The sequence below is a fragment of the Muntiacus reevesi genome, chromosome 9 (genome assembly GCF_963930625.1).
Source record: "Muntiacus reevesi chromosome 9, mMunRee1.1, whole genome shotgun sequence".
Lineage (NCBI taxonomy): Eukaryota > Metazoa > Chordata > Mammalia > Artiodactyla > Cervidae > Muntiacus > Muntiacus reevesi.
This window is the reverse complement of record NC_089257.1, coordinates 3,873,792-3,887,424: the sequence shown is the minus strand read 5'-3', so window position 1 is coordinate 3,887,424 and position 13,633 is coordinate 3,873,792. Positions and strand designations below refer to the sequence as shown.

The 13,633-nt window shown below is 43.2% G+C and overlaps 1 pseudogene; it reads left to right on the top strand.

Moving 5' to 3' along the window:
- Window positions 1–11,545: 11,545 nt before the first annotated feature.
- On the top strand, window positions 11,546–13,288 carry LOC136174635 (solute carrier family 25 member 3 pseudogene; annotated as a pseudogene).
- Window positions 13,289–13,633: the final 345 nt, after the last annotated feature.

The window sequence follows — 13,633 nt, the reverse complement described above, 5'->3', positions numbered from 1 at the left end:
AGATCCACTTCAGACCTAGGGACAAATACAGACTGAAAGTGAAGAGCTGGAAAAGGGTAGTCCGTGCAAATGTGAATCAAAGGAAAGTTGCAGTAGTAATACTCATATGAGACAAAATAGACTTTAGAATAAAGACCATTAAAAAAGACAAAGAAGGACACTATATAATGATCAAGTGATCAACCCAAGAAGAAGATACAATAATTGCAAACATATATGTACCCATCATAAGAGCATCCCAGAGGAATCGGGTGGAGAGGGAGGTGGGAGGGGGGATCGGGATGGGGAATACATGTAAATCCATGGCTGACTCATGTCAATGTATGATAAAACCCACTGCAATGTTGTGAAGTAATTAGCCTCCAACTAATAAAAATAATTAAAAAAAATTTTTTTTTAAAGAGCATCCCAATACAAAAGTCAAATACAGCCAAAAAAAGAAGGGTAAATGACAGTAAAACATTAATGGACAGATCATCCAGAAAACAAATAAGGAAACACAGACCTTCAATAACATGGTAAGCCAGATAAACTTAGTTGATATTTATAGAGCATTCCATTCAAGAGTAGCAGAATACACATTCTTCTCATGTGCACAAGGGAACATTCTCCAAGATTCACCACATGCTGGGCCACAAAGAAAACCTCAGTAAATTTAAGAAAAATCAAAATCACATCAAGCATCTTCCCCAACCACATCACTATGAGATTAGAAATCAACCACAAGAGAAAAAAAAAAACAAACTATAAAATAGATGGAGGTTAAATAACATGCTACTAAACAACCAGTGGATCACAGAAGAAATAAAACAGAAAATAAAAAATCACTTGGAGACAAATGAAAATGAAAGCACAATCATGCAAAACCTGTAGGATGCAGCAAATGCAGTCCTAAGAGGAAAGTCTATAGTGACACAATCTATGTCAGGAAGGAAGAAAAATCACAAACCTAAGAAAACCTGACATTATTCTTAAAGGACTAGAGAAAGAACAAGCAAAACTCAAAGTTAGCAGAAGGGAAGAAATCAAAAACATCAGGACAAAAATAAATGAAATAGAAATGAAGAAAACAATAGAAAAAAATCAATGAAACTAAAAGTGGTTCTTTTAGAAGATAAACAAATTTGATAAACCTTTAGCCAGAGTCATCAAGAAGAAAAGGAAGGGGCTCAAATTGATAAAGAGATAAATGAAAAAGAAGTTACAACAGACACCCTAGAAATAAAAAGAATCACAAGAGACTATTACAAGCAACTACAAACAACTTGCCAATAAAATCAACAACCTAGAATAACTGGACAAATTCTTAGACATGAACAATCTCCCAAGACTGAAGCATGAAGAAACAGAAAATATAAACAGACTAATCACCAGTGTTGAAATTGAAACTGTGATTATAAAGCTCCCCCTATATGCTGCATCTTTATTTATTCATCTATGTATGGATGGGCACGTAGGTTGCTTCCATAGCTTGGCAATTATAAACAAGGTTGCAGTGAGCATTCCGGAGCATATATCCTTTCTGAAAGTGTTTTTGTTTTCCTTGGATATATACCCAGGAGTAAAACAGATAGTTAATGTGGTAGTTCTACTTTTACTTTTTCTTTTTTTCCCCATAAATGTCAGAAATTAAAGAAAGATTCCTTTCTGAAATACCCAATGGCTCTACTCAAACTCAGGGGGAAAATTGGAGGTTCACTAGGATGCAGATTGACAATAAACTGGTATGTAACCAAATTAGTCATAGTGGACTAACACTGTGTTAAACAAAAAGAGCTTCAGCTATGAAGCCAACCACAACCAAGTTCAAATCCTAATTGAGTCACTTTCCAGCTATGTGACTTTGAGAAGTTCATATCTATTCTGAAACTCATCTGCAAAATGGGGCTAAGGATCAGCTGTTAAGACTGACTGAGAAATTGTAATTAACATTTTGGAACACAGCAGTTGTGCTATAAAAGGTAAAAACAACCATAAGAATCAGATCAACTGCAGTACTGAATGCAAAGGCATGAATCTGCCACTTGCAACAGGAAATGCTTCTTAGAAAACCACAGTTTGGGTCTTTAGTTTATCACCTGAAGAGTTTGTTAGGCCTTCAGAAATCACCTTTTGCCCTTCATGAGAATTTGCTTAGTAGACTTAGCAATTATCATCAGACTTAAAGATTATGTAAATGATACAAGAATGCAAACAGCACATCCAAAGATAAATGAGTGCACCAAGAATTAAAGCCCTAAGGACACTCTGACCAGGTGAGAAAGAGCAGGCAGGGATCTCACTGAAGTCAGTCACAAGGCTTGGCACCGCTAAGGTGAGACAGGAGCCGGGGGTTTGAGTGGGGCTTGCACTCACCCCCTCACCTCCATCGCAGAAAGCATATATGAGAGAAAAGAGTGTGCACAACCCTGGGCCTTAGCCATCCACTGAACCAGTCATTCACTCTGTAAGCAAATACTGAACATGAGTTAGTGCCTGATTTGAAAAATGCAGAAGTGAAAAAGGCATGCTACCTGCCTCCAAACAATTGATGATCTAGAGGAGGAAAGAGACAACAGTGGCAACAGAAACACAAACAAGACGTGATCAAAGCAATAATCTCACTGTGCCGAAGGAATCGTGAGAACTCAAAGAAGGAGTTCCTCTCTATCAAGATTGAGCATGAAACAATGCAAGTGTTTGCTTAAACTGAATTCTGAAGAATGAGCAGGAGTACCCTAGAAAGGCAGGGTGGTGTGGACTAACCTAGGCATGGTGACTCTGTGACGTCACACATAGACCTTAACAGGAGTGCAGAAGGAGTGAGTGGGTGGGGACGGGAAACCACTGTGAGCAGAGGTCACACACGTGGCCTTTCCTGTGTGTACCTGAGAATGCCTTGCAGGCTGTTTGGCACATATGTTCACAGGATTTAAATATTTATTATGAAATGTCATATTATCTGAATATTTAATCCCATAAACAATAGAGCAGAATCAGAAGTATACTTTGTCTATGGTTAAGCAAGAACAACGAAGACCTAACTTTACCAGTGCAAGGAAAACAGGGCTTCTTTTTATCTAAGAGCTGGAAGGAATCTCAGATATTATCCAATGCAGTGTTCAATGATCAGCCAAAAATTGCTTTTGATTCCTAATTCAGTATCCTTTGGGATCACGGAGTCCTTGAGAACAACATTAAAGCATCACTCAATGAGAGATGATGACACGGAGACCCCAAAAAGAAAAATGGCTGTGCAATGCATCCAATCAGTAATGTTCAAACTACCGTGCAATTGCACTCATTTCACATGCTAGCAAGGTAATGCACAAAATCCTTCAAGCAAGTCTTCAGTAGTATGTGAACCAAGAAATTCCAAATGTACAAGCTGGAATTAGAAAAGGCAGAGGAACTAGAGATCAAATTATCAAAATTTGTTGGATCATAGATAAAGCAAGGGAATTCCAGAAAAACATCTACTTCTGCTTCATTGACTACACTGAAGTGTTTGATGTGTGGATCATAACTGTGGGTAATTCTTAAAGAGATCAGAATACTAGACCATTTTACCTGCCTCCTGTATGTAGGACAAGAAATAATAGAATGGGATGGGAAAATGAACTGGTTCAAAATAAGGAAATGAGTACATCAAGGCTGTATATTTTCACCCTGCTTATTTAACTTCTATGCAGAGTACATCATGTAAAATGTCAGGCTGGATGAATGACAAGCCAGAAGCAAGATTGCCATGAGAAATAACAACCTCATGTATGCGGATGATATCACTCTAATGGCAGAAAGTGAAGAGGAACTAAAGACCCTCTTGATGAAAGTGAAAGAAGAAAGTGAAAAAGCTAGCTTAAAACTCCACATTCAAAAAATAAAGATCATGGCATACAGTTTCATCACTTCATGGTAAATAGAGGAGGAAAATTAGAAACAGTGACAGATTTTATTTCCTTGGGCTCCAAAATCACTGCAAATGATGACTGCAGCCACAAAATTAAGATACTTGTTCCTTGGAAGAATAGCTATGACAAACCTAGACAGTGTCTTAAAAAGCAAAGACATCACTTTGCCAACAAAGGTCCATATAGTCAAAGTATGGTTTTCCCAATAGTCATGTATGGATGTGAGTGTTGGACCATAAAGAAGGCTGAGCACCAAGAATTGATTTTTTTGAACTGTGGTTTTAGAGAAGCCTCTTGAGAGTCCCTTGTACAGCAAGGAGATCAAACCAGTCAATGCTAAAGGAAATCAACCTTGAATATGCATTGGAAAGACTGATGCTGAAGTTGAAGCTCCAACACTTTGGCCACCTGATGTGAAGAGCTGACTCATTAGAAAAGATCCTGATGCTGGGAGAGATGGAAGGCAGAAGGAGAAGGGGATGACAGAGGATGAGATGTTTGGATAGCATCACTGACCCAATGGCCATGAGTTGGAGCAAATTCCAGGAGATGATGAAGTATAGGAAGCCGGAGTTGTTGCAGTCAGTGGGGTCACAAAGAGTTGGACATGACCGAGTGAACAACAACAACAGCAATCAATAATGAGGGTTAGAACCCAGATGCCTTGAGTAATAGTTGCTTTATCACAGTTTAGGCACCACCTGTTTGAAAAGACAGCCACCAGCACCATGACTCACAGGATCTCTAAGTACAGACCCATTCACAATTCACAATGGTGCAATTTATGTTTATGATCAGAGTTTCAGCTTCCAGTTTATCTTGAACTAAAACTAAGTCTGTGGAAAGCAAACAGAAAGGGTCAGGATAAATGAGGACAGCTTACAATGATAAACAGAGGGCTTTCAAAAAAACCCACATTGTCTGGCCTTGTCATATTACTGATTGGTGCCTTCACATGTAAAAGAGGGGTTTGTCTTACATTCTGATTAGATGGTACCTTGAAAATTCTAAGCCAAAAGTAAGAATTGTTGTTTTCTTCATTGAAGGATGGTGATAACTGAATTTTCACCAGGGAATTTTAAAAGCAGAGCAATCAGTTTGTGCTGTTCTTTACCTACATTTGATCATTTCATCAGTAGTCCCTGATGAATGGCAATTTGATGTTATCTAAAACACACTTAATGGAATAAAAAGTCTAGTAGTAGAACTGGGAGATGAATGAACCATAGGGTGTGGGAATTCAAGAAACTCTAAAAACCCATTTGTTCAATAGAATCATCTGGGGAACTTTCAGAAAATGCAGACTCTGGAAACACCACCTTGAACTAACTGAATCAGAATTTCCACAGGCTGACACCCAGAATTCTACATTTACAAAAGCTTTCCAGATAACTCATACTTATCTAATCCACCCAGGTAAATTTTTGCAACATTTTTCAGAACAGGAGATTCTAAGTTCGAATGATGGCACCAACTGTGGCAATCGATTATAACCCCACACGAGACATGAGGACTAGACCTGCTCTCCCTTTCCTTGCTCCAGGTATTCCTTCTTCTCAGGACCCTGCCTCTTTATTCATTGAACAAATAATTCTTAAATGCCTATTCTGCTAGAACTGATAATATGATAGTGGACACGATAAAAATGATTATTTTCTCATGGAGCCTATTGCTCTCAGTCACTGGAATACTACAAGAAATCTATTCAGGAAATTTTCCTGAATTTAGAATCTTGACTTTTTTTTTACATGTATTTCCTCAATTTTCCCACATGCTACAGAGAAGCCTTTGGGCTTCCTGGCCCAAGTGCTGGAGAGCAACTGTGGTCAATAGCTCTTAAATTTACATATCCTCCATTCAAGATAATAGCTAATTCCAAAAGAAGTTCTCTGGCTCAGCTGGAGCGGAGTAACTCTCCTAAATCAGCCTCTGTGGTTTAGAGGAGAAGGGTCACGTTACAGAGACATAGTTGCTCCAATTGAACTACACCATCAGAGGCTGGGCAATTCTACTAGAAAGAGATGATGGATAGACATAAATACTTCTCAGGAGAATTCATTTATGCTGCTTACTGTCTGAATTTTGGCTCTACGCAAATAATCAAGCTCTTATAGTCACTTTTTCATTATTCACTCATAAAGCATTTAGTATGCATTGACCTGGTCCCAAGGATAAAAAGAATCAAGAATTGTGTAGAGATTAGCAGTGAAGGCAAAGTGAAGTGAAGTCGCTCAGTCGTGTCTGACTCTTTTGCAACGACATGGACTGTAGCCTACAAGGCTCCTCTGTCCATGGAGTTTTCCAGGCAAGACTACTGAAGTAGCCATTTCCTTCTCCAGAGGATCTTCCCAACCCAGGGATCAAAACAAGGTCACCTGCATTGCAGGCAGACGCTTTACCGTGTGAGCCCCCGGACAGGAACTTAATGAACATTAGTATGTAGCAAAATATACTAAGTACGAATAAAACACAAGAGATTAAAGAAATCTTCACATTTCCTTAAATGAGTCTTAATGGATATATAGACGTTTTCCTGGCCAGGTAAAGAGAGAAGGTTCCCAAACAAATCCTACTGCAGAAACAAAGTTTTTGTGCAGCAGAAAGAAGTTTCACGGTTGAGAAGTGTAACTACGGCTAGAAGACTAGTCATTGTGTAAGTGATGTGCCATTCCTGCCACTGTGAGCTGTGTAAATAAAAGTAAGTTACTAAAGCTTTTAGTGCTTGGCCCATAGGACTATTGTGAAGATAAATTTTTCTGATGCATGTGAAGGGTTTAGAATACTGCTGGTATATCTTTGGTGCTTAATCAATGTTTTATTATTGTTACCACTGTCAAATCATTATCACCATCATTTTGAAGAAATGTACTGTTCCTGGGAGTGTTTCTCTTACTTGTGAGAGGAGAGCCCATTTTGTTTATCATCATAGCACAAATATTGTGATTTGGATGTGGCCCAGGTGCAAAGGAGTAAGTTCAAAGATCATGTACATTAAGTTCCTGACAAGGTCATGGTAGATGCCATAGACTAAGCAGAGGAAATTCCATTCTTCAAAAAACCACATGCTCTTTTTACATAATCATATACTCCCACCATGAATTACCAATTCTACTTGGTTTCATAAAAGATTTTTACTGACGATACCTGTCATTCAGCCCGGTCCCCACCATGGAGTTTATAAACCAGGATCCAACTTCATTATTTCAGAATAATGTTCCAAAGCATGAACCAATCTCAAAAACATAACACCACACCACAGAGACAGCTAAATTCCAACTTCAGAATTAGTTCCTGCATATTCTCAGGACTTTGGCTCAAGGGATGAGATCAAAGTTCCCTTAGGTTTTAATAGGAGTTAGAAAATTGTTTCTATCCCTGCCAATCATTTATCTCTTCAGTAAATTGCCAACCATGAGGACAATATCATTTGGAACCGGAAAAATCCATCCCCAAACCACTATCTTTGTTGATTCTTTTATTTCTAGCTTTGCCAAGGACCCAAACCTTGCTTCTTCTGTACAAATAGGGCTCTTTCTATTAAAATTTGCCAGTCACTGTATAGGTGGTTAGAAATATAGATATAAAGGTCATGGTCCTTAGTAAGTGTCCCTGGGTGAAAGTCAGATGATTAAAATGAACACATACAAGGTTGTAGGAACCAGCACAATGCTGGCACAAAATAGACGCTCAACATGAGCATGTTCAGATGAATTTTGTTTCCTACACTGAGCCATAAGACACTAATTATATTTGGCTTGACATTTAAAAAGCAGCAATTATATGTGTTTCCAGCAAATGAGAGTTCTGATGGGATTAATCACTGGGTATTGTTGGAGCATGGGGAAATACCTACATGGACTAAAGACCTGGCTTTTTAAATTCAACTTTTTTTTTTCCTTGTTAGAAAAGCAATATATCAGAGAGAATCTTAAAGAATAACTTCATTTGCACAATCTCTCCCCTTTTACTGCCACTCTCATGTGTAATCCATCATCACCTCTCCCTTGGAGTACTGCAAGAGCTTCTTAAGTGGCTTCTCCACTTTCATTCTTCTTGAACTTGGGCATGAACTTGGGTGAACATACATGTACACATGTACACACATGTACAATGGACAGGAGTTTGAGCAAGCTCTGGGAGATGTTGAAGGACAAGGAAGCCTGGTGTGCTGCAGTCCATGGGGTCACAAAGAGTTGGACATGACTGAGCGACTGAACAGCATAAAATAAAAGAAATAAAAGCAAAAGTAAACACATAAGAGACTTCCCTGGTGGTCTAGCAGTTAAGGGTTCACCTGCCGATGCAGGGGACGCAAATTCAATCCCTTGTCAAGGAGGATCCCACGTGCCATGGAATAACTAAGCCACAACTCCACACAACCACTGAGCCCACACTCTAGGGCCAACAAGACACCTGCTGAAGCCTGTGAGCCTGGAGTCCACACTGCACAGCAAGGAGGCCACTTCAACAAAGAGCACCCCTTGCTCACTGCAACTCGAGAAAGTCCATGCTCAGCAATGAGCCTAGAGAACATACTGCACAGCAAGGAGGCCACTTCAACAAAGAGTGCCCCTCGCTCACTGCAACTCGAGAAAGTCCATGCTCAGCAATGAGCCTAGAGTCCACACTGCACAGCAAGCAGCCACTTCAACAAAGAGCACCCCTTGCTACTGCAACTCGAGAAAGTCCATGCTCAGCAATGAGCCTAGAGTCCACACTGCCCAGCAAGGAAGCCACTTCAACAAAGAGTGCCCCTCGCTCACTGCAAGTCGAGAAAGCCCATGCTCAGCAATGAGCCTAGAGTCCACACTGCCCAGCAAGGAAGCCACTTCAACAAAGAGTGCCCCTTGCTCACTGCAAGTCGAGAAAGCCCATGCTCAGCAAAGAGTCTAGAGTCCACACTGCACAGCAAGGAAGCCACTTCAACAAAGAGCACCCCTTGTTCACTGCAACTAGAGAAAGCCTGTGCTCAGCAATGAAGCCCAAGCACAGTGACAAATAAAATAAATAAATAAAAATAAGCAAATGGGACCTACTTAAAAGCTTTCCACTACAAAGGAAACCACCAACAGAACAAGAAAGACAACTTACTGAATGGAAGAAAATATTTGCAAATGATATGAGCAAAAAGGTGTGAGGCAAGCAGAAGTAACGCAACTTAGATTAGGAGTAGGCCTTCCTACTTGGTAAGATTATCAGGTAACTTTCGCTTAACACTGACCACTGTTTGCCAATTAGGACCAATTAGATTTCACTTAACACTGACGGACGTTTACCAATTAGGAAATTAGGAACGGGATGGAAACCCCCAGGAAAGTCCCACGTGCGCGAAAGTATTGACCAATGAAACTGTTTTGCAAACGTGTAACCAATCTGCTTCTCACCCTATAAATTAGTGTAACAGCTTGGGCTCGGGGCTCTCTGACCCACACCACTGTGTTGGTTGCAGGCAGGGAGTCCTGACTCGAGTCAGTAATAAACTTCCCTTCCTGCGAGTTGCATTGTCTTGGAAGCCTTCTCTCTTCCTGCTCGGGGATTCGGACATTGGGCATAACATTTGGGGGCTCGTCTGGGATCCCTTGACCGGGGGAAGAGAACACTTCCAGGACAGAGGGGAAGGATAGATAATAGCACCGGTGCTCAGGAAAACTCAGGGGGCCCAAAAACCCAGCGCTGTGTTGTCAGCTGTCTGTGTGTTTGTCATGGCTCTCTGTGTTTGTGTGTGTGCCGGCATTGTCTCAGGAAGTCCAGAGTAAATCCGGGGCCCTGCTGTGAAGCAGGAAGGTATCTGGCACAGGAGAAAGCTTTCTCCAGCCGGAGTAAGGCCGAGGCCAGCGAGCGCACTGGAAGGCAGCTGGCTCTGTGGGAAGGAGAGTTCCTCTCCTGATCCCGAGTCTGGTCAGGGGGCCCGAAAACCCAGCGCTGTGTTGTCGGCTGACGTTTGTCTGTCCGTGTGTTTGTCTTCGGCTCTCCGTGTTGGTCCGTGTCTGTGTGTGTGTGCCGGCATTGTCTCTGGTCTCGTTCCTACTCTTTTCAGGAGTTTCAGTGAACAGGCAAATGGTTGTGGGGGCAATTGATGAGTCCCGGCCAGGGCTACACCCTGGCGGACTCTGAAGGCCCTACAATAAGTGAGCCTCAGTAACTAGAAGCCCGACCAGGTGAAACTCTCCTTTCACTACAATTGTCAGCAGCTATTGCAGGAGCGAATTCTGGCTGAAGCGTGGAATCGGGTCCCAGAGCCGACGGGAGGCCAACCGACCAGCCTCATCTCGTGGACGAGGGGTTTCCTCTGTTGCGGCCTAACTGGGATTTTGAGCGAGTGGAAGGTAGGGAGCATCTCCGAGTGTACTGCCAGATTCTGATGACTGACCTGCGAGCCGCAGCAAGAAAGCTGACAAATTTGGCAAAGGTAAATTTAGTAAGGCAAGAACCCACTGAGAGCCCGGCAGCCTTCCTAGAGAGGCTGATGGAAGCTTTCAGGCAATATACACCTATGGACCCCCAGGCTGAGGAGTCACGCGCTGCAGTTCTACTAGCGTTTGTAAATCAGGCAGCCCCAGATATTAGGAGGAAACTACAAAAGATAGAGGGATTGGGAGAACAGATGATACAGGATTTATTGAAAGCACCTGAAAAGGTATTTAATAATAGGGAGACCCCAGAAGAAAGGGAAGAACGAATTCGATGGGAGGAAAGGGAATTAGCTGAGAAGATCAGGAAGGAAGATAGAGAATATAGAACAAGGGAAAAGCAGAAGAACCAGAGGGAGCTAGCCCAGATTCTTTTTGTGGGGATAAAAGCCAGAACAGAATTGAGGGAACCTTGAGACCCCTGGACGGGAGAAAACAGAAACCAAAAAGGCAGGCCCTAAAGAAAGATCAGTGCGCCTACTGCAAAGAACAGGGGCACTGGAAAAGCGAGTGCCCTAAGAGGGACCTGAGGAGAGGTACGACCCAGAGAGAGAGAATCTCCCCTGGAACTCGAGTTCTATATGCGGGGGAAGACAGTGACTAGGGGAGTCAAGACTCGGCACCCCACCCCATGTCCTGGGTAACGAAAAGTAGATCTGGGGACCCACCAGGTGTCCCATTCGTTTTTGGTGATACCAGAATGCCCAGCCCCTCTACTTGGAAGAGACTTGTGGCCGATGGCATTCCCTGTGGATATGTTGGATAATTGCAGTAATGAGGAACTGGAAAATTCTGCTGAAGATTACATGCTAGATCTGAGGTATGGGGACCCTGAAAATCTGGAATGTTTTCGTATTAGCCTGTCAAATGTAGGCTTTGTACCTCTCTATGGTGGAGAACAGACCCAGAAAGTTCTTGCTCTTTTTGCACCTGAGGACTCACTCACAGCTGTGGCACTTTACCTTGCTGATCAGTGGTGGGCTATTGATGATATTGTGAAAACATCTGTCCCTTCTAGAGAGGGGCTTAAGCAAGTGAGAACTCTTGGGGAGAGAATGGTTAAAGCAGGAAATGGAGAGAAATGAGATCCCATTCCTGTGTCATAGCAGTACTGATTATGCTAAGATTCTGTGGGAGAAAGGAGAGGCCATTGGGTTTTATTCAGTTAAGCCTACAGAGCTGGGAGAATGACAGTCATGGATGGACTTGGATAGCTGATACATGTCTTATCCCTAACCTTAAGAGATGAATAAATACCCGTTGGTCTGGGCTGAAACAGCAGGGATGGGACTGGCCAAACAGACATCCGGTCGTCATCGAGCTAAAGGCCTAGGCAACTCCTGTGAGGGTGAGATAGTACCCCATGAGCCAGGAAGCTCGGCGGGGGATCACTCCCCACATTCGACATCTCATGGATGCTGGAATTCTCAAGCAGTGTCAATCCCCTTGGAACACCCCCTTACTGCAGCTGAAGAAGCCAGGGGGGACAGATTACCTGTGAGAAGTCAACAAACGGGTGAGTGACATACACCCCACTGTCTCTAACCCATATACCCTCCTGAGCAGTTTGCTGCCTGAGTACTTGAAAGATGCTTTTTCAGACTACCCCTGGCGTCCCAGAGCCAGGAGACATTTGCCTTTGAGTGGACTGAGGGGGAAGGCCAACCGGTAATCCCACAGGGGTTCAAGAACTCCCCTACCTTGTTGAATGAGGCTCTGAGTGAGGACCTCTACGAATATCGGACTTGCCACCCAGAGGTACTTCTGCTACACAAAGAGCCCGGCAAGAGGTCACCTGTTCGGGGTATAAGATCAGGCAGGGGCAAAGGTGGCTAACCCAGGCCATGAAGGACCAGAGCCCAAGACCCCCCGCCAGGTGAGAGAGTTTCTGGGGACTGTTGGATATTGCAGACTGTGGATCATGGGGTTTGCTGAGAAGGCCTGGCCCTTGTATGAGGGAAGTAAAGAGACCCCAAACTGGACTTGGACTGAGCCAATGAAACAGGCTTTCCAGACACTCAGACGGGCCCTACTAGAAGCCCCAGCCCATGCCCTGCCTAACCCAAATAAGCCATTCCAGATGTTTGTAGCTCCATGATTGCAGCGAGATACTGGCTGAGGCCCTGGCAGCACGAAAAGACTTAACTGAAGTACCCCTAGACAACAGTGAGCTAGTATGTTTCACCGATGGGAGCAGCTATGTAAAAGATGGACAAAGGAAAGCAGGAGCCACCGCGGTAGAAGAGTACAGTTGTGAATATGGCTCCGTGAAGTTTTATGCACTGTGTGGCTTTGGTGGGGTCTTAAGTTGTGGTCTGACACACACTGCTGTTGTTCCTCTGGATTTAGTGAAATGCCTTTTGCAGGTGGACCCACAGAAGTACAAGGGCATTTTTAATGGATTTTCAGTTATGGTTTCCGTGGTTTGGCCAAAAGATGGGCCCTGACCTTCATTGGCTACTCCCTGCAGGGGCTCTGAAAGTTTGGCTTTTATGAAGTCTTACAACAACATGCTTGGAGAGGAGAATGCCTATCTGTGGTGCACATCACTGTATTTGGCTGCCTCTGCCAGTGCTGAATTCTTTGCTGACATTGCTCTGGCTCCTATGGAAGCTGCTAAGGTTCGAATTCAAACCCAACCAGGTTATGCTAACACTCTGAGGGATGTAGCTCCCAAAAATGTATACAAGGGGATTGCTCCTCTTTGGATGAGACAGATACCATGAAGTTTGCCTGCTTTGAACTGTTGCCGATTCCGTGGTGTTTGTGTTGAATAAAGAGAAGGGTAGCAGTGCCTCTCAGGTCCTCAAGAGACTTGGATTTAGAGGTGTATGGAAGGGACGCTTTGCCCGCATCATCATGATCGGCACTCTGACTGCACTGCAGTGGTTTATCTATGATTCTGTGAAGGTCTACTTCAGGCTCCCTCGCCCTCCTCCCCCTGAGATGCCAGAGTCTCTGAAGAAGAAGATTGGATATACTCAGTAGAAAGCAAATATGGACTGAATCTGCGTGTTGATCAGGGTTTGAGGAAAATGCAACTGGACAAGAGATAATCCAGGCTTGCAAAGCATGCCAGCTGATGAGCACAGGGAAAAAGCAGCACACGGGAACAAGGTACCAAGGGGAAGAGCCGGACAACACTGGGAGATAGATTTCACTGAGGTAAGACCAGGCAAGTCTGGTAGATACCTTCTCGGGGTGAGTGGAAGGGAGAGCTTAGAGGAGATAGTGCCTAGGTACAGGCTGCCAGTGACTATGGGCTCTGATAACGGACCTGCCTTTGTGAGTCAGATTGTACAAGGGCTGGCCCAAGCTCTGGGGATGAAATGG